At 40.4% G+C, this 12,231-nt stretch overlaps 1 protein-coding gene across 2 annotated transcripts in view; it reads left to right on the forward strand.

Annotated features, from left to right (window-relative positions):
- The window catches only part of LOC136879232 (leucine-rich repeat-containing protein 15), a 600,790-nt gene that overhangs the window by 354,705 nt on the left and 233,854 nt on the right, over nt 1–12,231 (forward strand). Inside the window, exon 1 of one of the 2 annotated variants that reach the window (XM_067153040.2) lies at nt 11,147–11,233. The exons of the other annotated variant lie outside the window; for it this stretch is intronic. The gene's annotated coding sequence lies outside the window, so the exon portion shown is untranslated. Of the gene's footprint in view, nt 1–11,146; nt 11,234–12,231 lie in introns of those variants that run through there. 2 annotated transcript variants of the gene reach the window in all.

Consider the following 12,231-nt stretch of genomic DNA (forward strand, 5'->3'; position numbering starts at 1 on the left):
ATTTGCCAGTAAATTTACCCACATGAGGCTGACTTATCTGAGAACCTTCGAACACTAGAGTGGTTAGTGCTTTTGCCTCCATGAATAAATTTGGTACTCATGTATGGCGAACGCCGAGTGAACCTCAGAACCATGTGTCTCTCTAGAAATGTCAAACACGTTCTAACATTTTTTACATTGACGGGGAATCGAACCCATGTCGTTCGAGTGAACCCGACACGCCTTTAATACCCCGGGTCAGGTAGTTCCTAAACAGGAGGGTGGATTTTCGATGTGCCAAAAGAATTTCATTTTAATGTAATCATTTTATCACTCTTTTTACTATATATTTATAAACGTGCGGTATTAGATATTAGAGAAAACAAGAGGAAGGACGAAGAAATCTATGAGTAGGCCGCCGCCGCCCACCCACGCCTACCTCTGTCACTGCTAGTGTGTGAAATTTTAATTAACCAGGGCTAGGACAGAGCTGGAAGCTTTGGCCTGTCTGTTTAATGTCATTCAGACTTTCTCATGGAGTTGAAGAACAGAAACAGCAAAACTCTCAACTGTCTGTTAGGCACAGGTATTTTTTCCTTCCTTCTTTCCTTTTTAATCCCAGACGTAATGCGTTAACATCAGAAAATGTTTTCACGTCAGTCGAAGGGAATGCCCATGGCCATGAATGCTCTCAGATAAACTACGTATCTCTTTTATATTTTTCATATGTGCAGTGGAGAACGACTCTGCCATCCTATGGATCATGTGTCTCCATTCACCTCAACATTCTAAGCATGCAACTCCTTCTTTTTGAGATACTTCTCATCATGTGGCCTTTTCTCTGTTTAATTTTCAATTTTATCTACCTCCCTTCCCTATATATATTTTTCTTCGATCGTTCTTCTTTCTTTGCAGTCTTTTATGAGGTGTGTCTCTTCTATATCTTTATTGCATAAAATGCATCGATTTTCCTAAGTTTTGACGTAGGCCTTTATTATATACTCCCATCAGCCACCAAATTATCCCCTCTTATTTTCTTTTTTGTTAATATTCCGATGCTTATTGTCATATTTTTACTTAGGTCTACAAAATTATGCACTCATGGTTTGTAATTTTATATTTTTACTCTTTGTACTATCTTAGTACAAAGTCCTAGTATCAAATCTTGATAATCCGCCTCCGTGGCGTGAGGGTTAGCACTATTAACTACCGTCCTCGGGGGCCCGGATTCGATTCCCGGTACTGCCAGAAATTTAAGACTGGTAGGTGGGCTGGTAAGTGGTTAAATAATACAGCTCCTCTCCACTGGGATTGTGACCAAAAAGAGCTGCACACCTCGGGACGACGACATGAATTCATTTCCTAGTGGTAAGTTACCCCATTCCCTAGTCATATAGTAGATCCCTTCACCCCACCCACTCAGTAACCCTCATATTCATGTTTCATTTGGTGCTGGTATGCTATCCTTAGAATTTCAGCTCTTGTCCCAGTTTTTAGTCTCAACCAATATTTAGCTATTTGTACACTCATCCCTTCGCATATTATTCTCACTGTACTGCAATACAGCTTGGCAATCCTATTATTATTTTGACAAAATTACTAACGAATAACGACTACACCTAAATGTTGCCTTTGCTGGCAAAATGTAGTGTTTACAGTGCACTATGTCCGACTCGTTGGCTGAATGGTCAGCGTACTGGTCTTCGATTCAGAGGATCCCGGGTTGGATTCCCGGCCGGGTCGGGGATTTTAACCTTCATTGGTTAATTACAATGGCCCAGAGGCTGGGCGTTTGTGCAGTCCCCAACATCCCTGCAACTCACACACCACACACAACATTATCCTCCACCACAATAACACGCAGTTACCTACATATGGCAGATGCCGGCCCACTCTCATCGGAGGGTCTGCCTTGCAAAGGCCGCACGCAGCTAGAAATAGCCAATTAAATTAGTGCACTATGTCTTCTGGTGTAGGCTAGAACAAATTTGTTACTTTCACTGACCTCTCTCAGTCTCATACTTGGCTTTGACAATATGAAAGTGATTGAAGTATGAGTGATGCTAGTAATGTCATTCCTTATGCAGCCAGTTCCTGTTATGAATGGTGTGAAAATGTTGCTCATAGTGTCGACTGATGAGGGCATTTCAGTGGGCATGGCAGACTGATATGTAATAGCAACTTCTGACTCAATGAGAAAAGCAGTGGTGAACTACCTTACTCCTCATTTCCCTAGAAAGTTTTTTTACAGGTTGCCTTACGTTGCACCAACACAAAGAGACGACGATGGGATATGAAAAGGCTAGGGGTGGGAAGGAAGCGGGCGTTGCCACAATTAAAGTACAGCCCCAGGATTTGCCTGGTGTGAAAAAGGGAAACCACGTAAAAAAACATCTTCAGGATGTCCGACAGTGGGGCTCAATCCCACTATTTCCCGAATACTGGATACTGGTTACAGTTAAGCGACTGCAGAACACTTCTTCACTGACGCCTGGGCCACATAACGGCTGATGGCGGATTTGTTGAAACCCAAATCAGCCTACGGGCTGAGCACTCAACATACACCCAAACGCTACAATCCCATCACCTACTCCTCAAATTTCTGCTCAATAAAATAAAAAAGTGCATTTTGCGTGTTGTGCATTTTTCATTCCACAGTGGTCAGAGGTCGCTAGAATACTTCCTTATATCAGATGAAGGGATTGCTGATCCTCAAAATATGTTCTCCTTTTCTCAGTGATATCCGAACTTGATATCACTAGCATGGGATTCTACTTTTCAACCTGACGCAGAGTTTGTGTGACATCAACGTGACATATTTTCTGATTGAAATCATTAACATTTTCTTGTTTAGATTTAGAGGATGATTGCTCCGTTGTATTTCCTCTTAAAACAATAACCACCACCACCTCCGCCACTACTTGTTCAGATTCATTTTAATTTTCTACACAAAATCACTGCTATATCAACTAGATAGTAAATTAATCGGAAAATACTATTTTCTGAATTTCATTGTTGTAACACTGGTCACCTGCCTAGAAGAACGAATGGCAAACAAGTACAGTTTTATTTTTTGCTTAAATGCAATGCTGCATATTTAAGGGTTAAATATGTAGTCTGGACAAAACGCGATATCACCCCTAGACTTAGGCCTATACGTCTAATTACGGTAATTTTGATTTGATCTGGGAACCAGTTAAGCATCCGTCTCGTTTCAACCTGCCAGGGAGATGAGAACACCATTAAATCGAATAGGTACACAGCAGGGTAGATGCCAGTACTAAAAATGCGGTGGAAATTATCCGAGAGCCTTTACCGTGATTGTGGTAACGTGCCTCAGACCATTCTCCATATCGTTATGGACTGCACACTTCGAATATATGTTTACAATTTGCTTTGCGTCGCACCGACACAGACAGGTCTTCGACGATGGGATAGGAAAGGCCTAGGAGTGGGAAGGGAGCGGCCGTGACCGTGTCAGGTGTGAACATGGGAAACCAAGGAAAACCATCTTCAGGGCTGCCGACAGTGGGGTTCGAAACCACTATCTCCTGGATGCAAGCTCACAGCTGTGCGTCCCTAAACGCAAGGCCGAATCACCCTGTACTTTGAAAATATATTACAGGGATAATGTTTGACATCGGTGAGCCCAGTGCCGAAAGTGTTAAAATGCTGGACATTGATCTGTGACAGACTATACTTGTCTTTGATCACGGACCTAATCTGTCTTTACGAGCATAAGTTTGTAAAAATAATGTAATTTAATTTGTATCCTTACGTCATAAGAAATACTGAAACCCCTAGAATAGGTTACGAGCGAGACTGCAGTAAGAACATTTCATACTACCATATCAAAATCTCGACTAAAAGAAAGCGACAAATATTTTAAAAGTGTTAAAAACAAAAGCGCCATCAATCACATTTGCAGACACATTGTGGAAAGGTCGGGTCTTATCTCTGGGGTAGCAGATTACGTCAGGCGAACAATACCGAGCAATTCGTCTGGCGTCTCCGTGAATAGTGTCACGTGCTAAGGGCAGAGTCGTTAAGAGATCATTAGGGCGCCGGGACGGCGGATTTTAAGGTGAAACACAACTCTCACATATACTGAGAGTAAAGGGAAAAAATCAACTATGGTGACAAATAAAATGAAAAATGACCGACTGTCTTGAACATCACAAGAAAAACAGTGCAGTAAGATATAATATACCACAGATCCAAGAAATTTTCGAGGTAAATTGAGATCTTTAATTATGATAATCATAATATCAATAACCTATATATTAAAAGAGTTCACTAAAAACAGCTTTGACAAATCCGTCCGTCCATTCTACTGGACCGATTTAGGCCTACTTCATTTTTATTTTATTCTCTCCGGAAAAAAAAATCATCTGCCGGAGAATCATGAGACATTGATAGGTCACAAAGTTCAGTCACCTTTGAGTAATCATAAAATAAAATCATAAATTATCACTCCAATATTACAGGCGAAGGCTTGCCCCAACCCGCAATACATTCTTTACTTAGCACCTTAGCAGGTTGCGACTAACACCTTCATTAATATTCATTATTTTCATTCTTAGTAATGTCATTGCATGCAACCATGTTTGATTACTACCTGTCAAATGAAGAGTACAATTCCCTGCTACATACTCTCTGATTCTATAACATTTCCTAGCTTCCAAATATATTCAACAGATGGCAGAACGTTCCTAAGAGAAAAAAGTCTGCGTACAAACAGACCCCATTATAACATACGCCTTAAACATTATCTGGAAAGACATATCGAAGGATAACCTAGCTACATTAGAAAGAATGAAGGCCATATATCTTAAAAAGTTCTCTACCTGTAAAAAAAAAAACGCTCCTTCGAGACTAACCTATGAGCTCACAAGATAACCGTTCTATAAAGAAGAACAGCGATTAAAAATACCATTGACTTCTACGCAATACCAAGCTTTACATCAAGAACTGCAAGATAAAAAAAGCGAATATGTGGATAGACTATTTACCAAACAAACGGCATGATGACGTCTGAGTGAATTAATTCTGACTACGAACTACGGCATACCATAATACGCTTCTTATGAAATGTTCGTAAAACCATTGGAAAGGACAGTCAAAACAATATGACTACGACAGGCATATCGAGACGAATTATCTGACCTATTTATAACGAATGCTGCGGTCCTCTAGTTGAAATGAAATGAAATGTCGTATGGCTTTTAGTACCGGGATATCCCAGGACGGGTTCGGCTCGCCAGGTGCAGGTCTTTCTATTTTACTCCCATAGGCGACGTGCGCGTCGTGATGAGGATGAAATGATGATGAAGACAACACATACACCCTGCCCCCGTGCCATTGGAATTAACCAATTAAGGTTAAAATCCCCGACCCGGCCGGGAATCGAACCCGGGACCGTCTGAACCGAAGGCCAACGAGTCGGACGTCCTCTAGTTAATGTTATAAAATAATATGTAAAGAACGCAGAATCATTAGAGGAGTCATGGGATCAAAACACAAGAATGCCATCCAACAAGGAAGTCCATAGCAAAATACAGGATATTAGAGACATAAACCGCAAAGAACAGCCACAATATTATGAACGGAAATAGTTTGCCAAACATGTAAACAAGGATACGTAGGACAGTCTGGTAGAAGTTTGGCAATAAGGTACAAAGAACATGTTAATGCAGTTAAACATAAAATATATTCGGCAATGGGAGAATATATGATTGAAATGAATCATAAATTTACAGACATTTCCAATGACATGAGATTATTACATTCGGCCAAAAAGGGAAAATTAATAAATGTTTTGAAAAATTTAGAAATTTACCTTACACAAAAAATAATTTTGAATCAAGTTTAAATGAGAGAAGTGCAGAAGATAACCCACTGTATAGACTAGCATATGATCATGTAAGAGGCAAAAAGAAGAAAAGAAGAAAAACTTGAAGATCCTAAATGTATATAGTATTCTCATTCAGTTCAACCAAAATTTTATGTATTGATCATTTTTATAATATTTCTTTTTACTCTTTGAGATGGTGTATTAGGACAATACTACTTTAAATTGTAAAACAAAAGATTGTGTGATAATGTTTTGTTCTTTGATCTGACCACTGAGGAAGGGAATGGTTGAGATTTCCCGAAACATGTTTGGTTTAATAAATAGTTTTTTATTTACTTAATGAGTGTATTGATCAAGGCGGATTCAAATAAACTATTTTAAATACTTACATTATATATTCAGACTAGTCAATACGGACGAAACACAATATTAACCTATCATGGTTGAGTTTATTAACAGTATAAAAATATATTTAACTTTTTTTATTCAAAAACCCAAAACCACGATGCTTTGGTTTAGGAACACCAAAGAAGACCTCCAAATGCCACAAATCAAGACGCCATTGATAGAGGCAGATTGACTGCAACGTAGTGAGCAAATAGAAAAGTAAATCAGGATCATCAGCTTACCGCCAGCGGCAACACAAGATCGAGCAACGTGGTACCACAAGACGAGAAGATCTGATCCCAAATGATTGAAAAAGGTAAACAAAGAAGAAGAAGAAGAAGAAGAAGAAATTACAATAGCGGTACCCATGCGCTTGGCCGCACGTACAAGAATAGAGATAAGTGTATATTATAAATGGACCATATTACTAAACGAAGGCCAACCCATTCTTCGAATTAAAGCGCCGAAATACATTCAGTACCCTAAGATTTGTATGTATATTAGTTTTACCTATACCGGGAGAGTTGGCCGTGCGGTTAGAGGCGCGCGGTTGTGAGCTTGCATCCGGGAGATAGTGGGTTCGAGTCCCACTGTCGGCAGCCCAGAAGATGGTTTTCCGTGGTTTCCCATTTTCACACGAGGCAAATGTTGGGGGTGTACCTTAATTAAGGCCACGGCCGCTTCCTTCCAACTCCTGGGCCTTTCCTATCCCATCGTCGCCATAAGACCTATCTGTGTCGGTGCAACGTAAAGCCAATAGCAAAAAAAAAAGTTTTACCTATAAATGTATTTGACATTTGTATTAAATTCCAATACACTAAGCACATGATTTTAATGTACTGGAGGAAAAATAGTTTACGCTTGCCTACTTACACTGTTATACTTACAGTGTTGCCAACAGTGGAAAAGGATTACACACTAAACGTCTGCCTGAAAACCACCAGAAACCACTAACATACCTCCTTCTCCCTCCCCCCCCCCCCCTACCTTCCCCTCGTTAAGCTTTGTTGAGGCACGAAAATGCTACATCAAAAGGAAAATTAAGTTAATGGTTAATGTATTCGAAATTTATTTGAAAGTAAAATCCTAATAGTAATTGATCAATGATGTCTTTTCCTAACACTTCGATAGAAGGCACAGAGGAAGAAAATATCTGCTATATTTCCACAGTCCCTAATTTTTTAAATACTACGTTTGGTAGATCATAAGGCAGCACTGTTTGTTTCTTCTCTGTCCTGCCCGAATCGATTTTGCGGGTCTCATTTTATTTTTGACTTTAGTTTTAATAATGACTAAACATTACCTTCTATTCCTCATTTGACCTTGGCAATACTAGGCGCGGCAGTACAAATGGTGCCGGCTCCTGAAACGGATTGGTGATATGTACATCTCAGAATTTCATCACTTTACACCAGCGGTGTCCATGACTTGAGACTATTTGACAAAGGACACATTTATTCAGCCGATAAATTCATATTCGCTCCGGCATCATAATTACAAGATTCAAGAAGGGGAATCTGTGACTCTGTAACACCTTAAGTGCATTTGACACTTGCAAAAGTGACATTTTACTACCAAAGAAACGCGCACTGAAGCGTTTCTTACTTCCTTACTTTTAATGGAATGCACTCCATCTAAGCTCCGCCTACAGTTCAGGTCTTCCCCGGTTTGGCTTTTGACGGCTTTACGACGGTAAATGTCAAGAACTTAGATTTGAACTATTATATTATTATATTACCTAAAACTTTAATTGAGAAAACACCAAAATATCCACTGACATAAGCATGAAAAAGACTCGATTTTCCACTGCTCATCGTGAGTTAAAATTTACCCACCGACGAAGAGTAAGAAAACTTAGATTTAGTGGGAAAACCAAGGTGCTGGCAACACTGCTGTTATTCTACTGTGTCCCCATTTCGAACACACTGTTACCGAGCGAGTTGACTGTGCGGTTAGGGGCGCGCAGCTGTGAGCTGGCATTCGGGAGATAGTGGGTTCGAAACCCACTGTCGGCAGCCCTGAAGATGGTTTCCCAGAGAAATGCTGGGGCTGTACCTTAATTCGGGCCACGTTGAAAAAAAAACCACACTGACCCGGCCCCTTTTGGGAGGCAAGAAAATGATTAATTTTTATAGGGAGCTTACGGGGTATCAGCTTCTCCGTTACCAAATACTTTATTAAGATGTTAAGGTAACTGGAAGTGCCTCACGCATTCATGCTACAATATACTAAAACCTTTCACTCCTCACCCCAAAAGGGTTGCGCGGGCCACCAAGAGGGTGACGGCACCCCCTCTCTCTCTGGCCAGAAGGTGCGAAGTGATGTGATTGATGAAAGATTACTTATACATGTTACACCTAACTTTACACGGTGCTATACTTCGACTTCCGTTTTTTCTGACTGATTCAGACGGTTGAGGCGCTGGCCTTCTGACCTACTTAGAAGGTTCGAGCCTGGCTCAGTCCGGTGGTATTTGAAGGTGCTCAAATACGTCATCCTCGTGTCGGTAGATTTACTGGCACGTAAAAGAACTCCTGCGGGACGAAATTCCGCACCTCGGCGTAAAAGAGTAGTTAGTGGGACGTAAAGCCAATAACATTACTTTTTTACAATTTATTTTACGTCGCACCGACACAGAAAGGTCTCATGGCGACGATGGGATATGAAAGGGTTAGGAGTGGTAAGGAACCGGCCGTGGCCTAAATTAAGGTACAGCCCTAGCATTTGTCTGGTGTGAAAATGGGAAACTACGGAAAACCATCTTCAGGGCTGCCGACAGTTGGGCTCGAACCCACTATCTCCCGGATTCAAGCCCACAAATGCGCGCCCCTAACCGCACGGCCAACTCGCCCGATAGACCTACCTCCTAATGTCAAGGGTAATATAACGAGTGGGTTTTATTTTGTCGATAAATTCACGAGCGCGCACAAGATGAAATCATGGGTTGTATTTGCTAAGACTATTTACTGAATGAGTTCTTTATTAAACAACAATAATAAAATGAAAATAACAAGTATTCAATACAACATCATTTAATTGAATTTATTGCATACCCATGTGATAACGTCGCTTCAGAAAATGTCTTTCAGACTGCCGCCATGTTTAATTTATTCTCTGCCTTGTAAATATTACGCATTCCATTACAAGTAGGAAACAGTAAATCACCTTCAATACTTTCCAAACAGTTGCTTATCAGGTACAATAATTTCATTTCGATACTATTTAAGTGATAGGCGACCGTGATTGGTTAAAACTGACACGAACTGTAAACTGGATTGGTCAATATTCAACTCGTTGCGGATGAGGTAAATAGTCTATAAAATTTTACCGAACATTTTCTAGCAATCTGATATTAAAAATGAATTTGGATTTTCAGGAAACTCTTCAGTCTACGAAGTTTATAGATCAACGTTTCGGACAAAACGTTTCCTACTGGGTGAAAAAATGCTTACGCTTGCGTGCTTGTGCTGTTTTGCTTCTGAGCCCCTATTTTGAAACCCTTCGCGCCAGCTGCCCCCCCCCCCGCCCGAACATTTTTTTAACTTTCGGTTTTTGTAATCACCTTGGAGGTACCAGGGTTTCTGGTACTAACCGTTAAGTTCTACGGTGCCTGGAATTTTTCTCATTAATTCATTTCTATTTTTCATTTTTATACCTATCTTTATTCATAACTACATTTTGACTTCCATTTAATAAGGTATATTATTATTATTATTTCTTGGTCCGTTTCTTTGGCTGATTGTTCTGCATAGAGGCATTCGGTTCAGAGGGCCCCAGGTTCTATTTCGCACTGGGTAGGGGATTTTAACCACGTCCGGTTAATTCTTCTTGGATTAGTTTTAACACACATATTAATATATGTAAAGCACATCATACTACAAACTATCACAGAAACACACAATAGTCGATACATTCCGTCACATAGGATTGGCGTTATTGCTTTACGTCCCATTAACTACTTTTTGACGGTTTTCGGAGATGCCGAGGTGCCGGAATTTTTTCACGCACGAGTTCTTTTACGTGCCAATAAATCTACCGACACGAGGCTTACGTATTTTAGCCCTTTCAAATACCACCGGACTGAGCCAGGATAGAACCTGCCAAGTTGGGGCCAGAAAGCCAGCGCCTCAACCGTCTGAGCCACTCAGTATCCGGCCGAAAAACAGTGCTCAATCCATATGTCACTCCAACCTCACTTAACAAGGGAAAAGGTCAGGTGTCTGATTGGGATTAGAAAAGAGAAAAGGGACGTTAATAAATCCAAAATGAAATTGGAATGCTGAGAAAATTATTTAGAGAACGCTCTGTCGACAAAAGGTGAACCTACTTTCTTTCCAGTCCATGGATAACTATCTCATTAGGATAGAAGATATTAATGTCATTGCTTTTGCGGTCATCGGAAATGTCGAGGTGGCGAAATTTTCTTCTGCAGTATTTCTCTTACGTACCGGTAAATCTACTGACACGAGGCTTTCATTATTTGAGCACCTTTAAATACCATTGGACTGATCCAGGTTTGAACCCACACAGTTGAGCTCAGAAGGCCAGCGCTCCACAGTCAGAACTACTCATCCCGGCTCAGAGGATAATATGACCGATTTTTGAAAGACTAAACTGAACACCTAGGTAGTTACTTGGTAATCAGGTGAATAATCCTATCCACTTGCTACCTGTTACATGATTGCGAGCTGGAGTTATTGTTGATCAAAGCATAGCTCATTCTCATTGTCAATAGTACAGGAAAGTGAGATTGCGGTAGCGGCATACACTGGATACACCCACGCTTGCATGCACGTCGCGGTACAGGAAGGGCTCTATTACATACGTCACACTCGCCGGGGTCGACTGAATCACACAAGATTAGATACAAGCCTGACTTACATAACTTAACATCCATAATTATCTATGTTGTCCAAGTTCGACAGTCTTGGGTTTACATGTGTTGAGTCGTGTTCCTTAAAGTCTATATAATTAGGGAGCGGAGCTATAGAGTTCTTCTCAGAAGACATCCAGGTATGCATTTAAACTAGGTGCAAGCGTAAATGGCATATGGAGGCGATGCAAATATTCAAAAATAGACATGATATAGGCTTTTTGGGTTTATGCCGTGTCAAGAAAATAAGGCGAAATTCTTTACTTTTCACAGAGAACTTTGCTCTGCGTCTTCAGAAGAAAATCTCGACTGTTTACGAGGAAGACTTCTCCAAGAACTACTCAACCCGGCTCAGAGGATAATATATATAGATAATTTACTGAAGACACGGCGTAAGCATTAAAAGCCTATATCATGTCTATAAGTACGGGTCGTGAAAGCATCAACGGTTACAATTCAAAAAATATATACCACCACGGCAAGATTATTAACTGCATGATTTTAATAGTGTTCTTCTATGCTGGAATCACACCTGCAGCCTAACCTACCTACCAAGTTGGACAACAGCACTCTGCACATACACTAATATTAACTATTTCTCATATGCCATTAACGCTTTGTACGGAATACGCAATGCACTAAAATTACACATCAAAAATGCGAAATGTTACTTCATTTATAGACCTTTTTTCAACGCAGTTAAAGGGATCACACAAGGCTGTAATATTTCACCACTAGCTGATGTACCCGTGCTTCGCTACGGGATGCTCAGAAAGACTGACTTGGTGGTTTTCCTAACTGAATTCAACATAGGTCATTACAAAAACGTCAGTACGAATGTAGCGATTGAAAGCAATGTTATCATATAAAATACTCGATCAAATGAAAAACCGCACACTTTCTCACCGATCTAACAGTCCAAAGTTCCAGAGCTGGAATAACCAGGTCACAGACTGCCGTGAACACTCCTCTATCATTATTCCGTTAAATATGCACACTACTCATTCCAATCAGTGGCTCAGAGTAGGGATTGTATAGCTCGAATACTATGATGAACCAGTGTGTTTCGTACCATATATATCAGAAACTGTATGAACCAGAGGAATGGCATGCTAAAGAAGAAAGTTATCTTACTCCC

Source organism: Anabrus simplex, chromosome 8 (assembly GCF_040414725.1).
Source record: "Anabrus simplex isolate iqAnaSimp1 chromosome 8, ASM4041472v1, whole genome shotgun sequence".
NCBI lineage: Eukaryota > Metazoa > Arthropoda > Insecta > Orthoptera > Tettigoniidae > Anabrus > Anabrus simplex.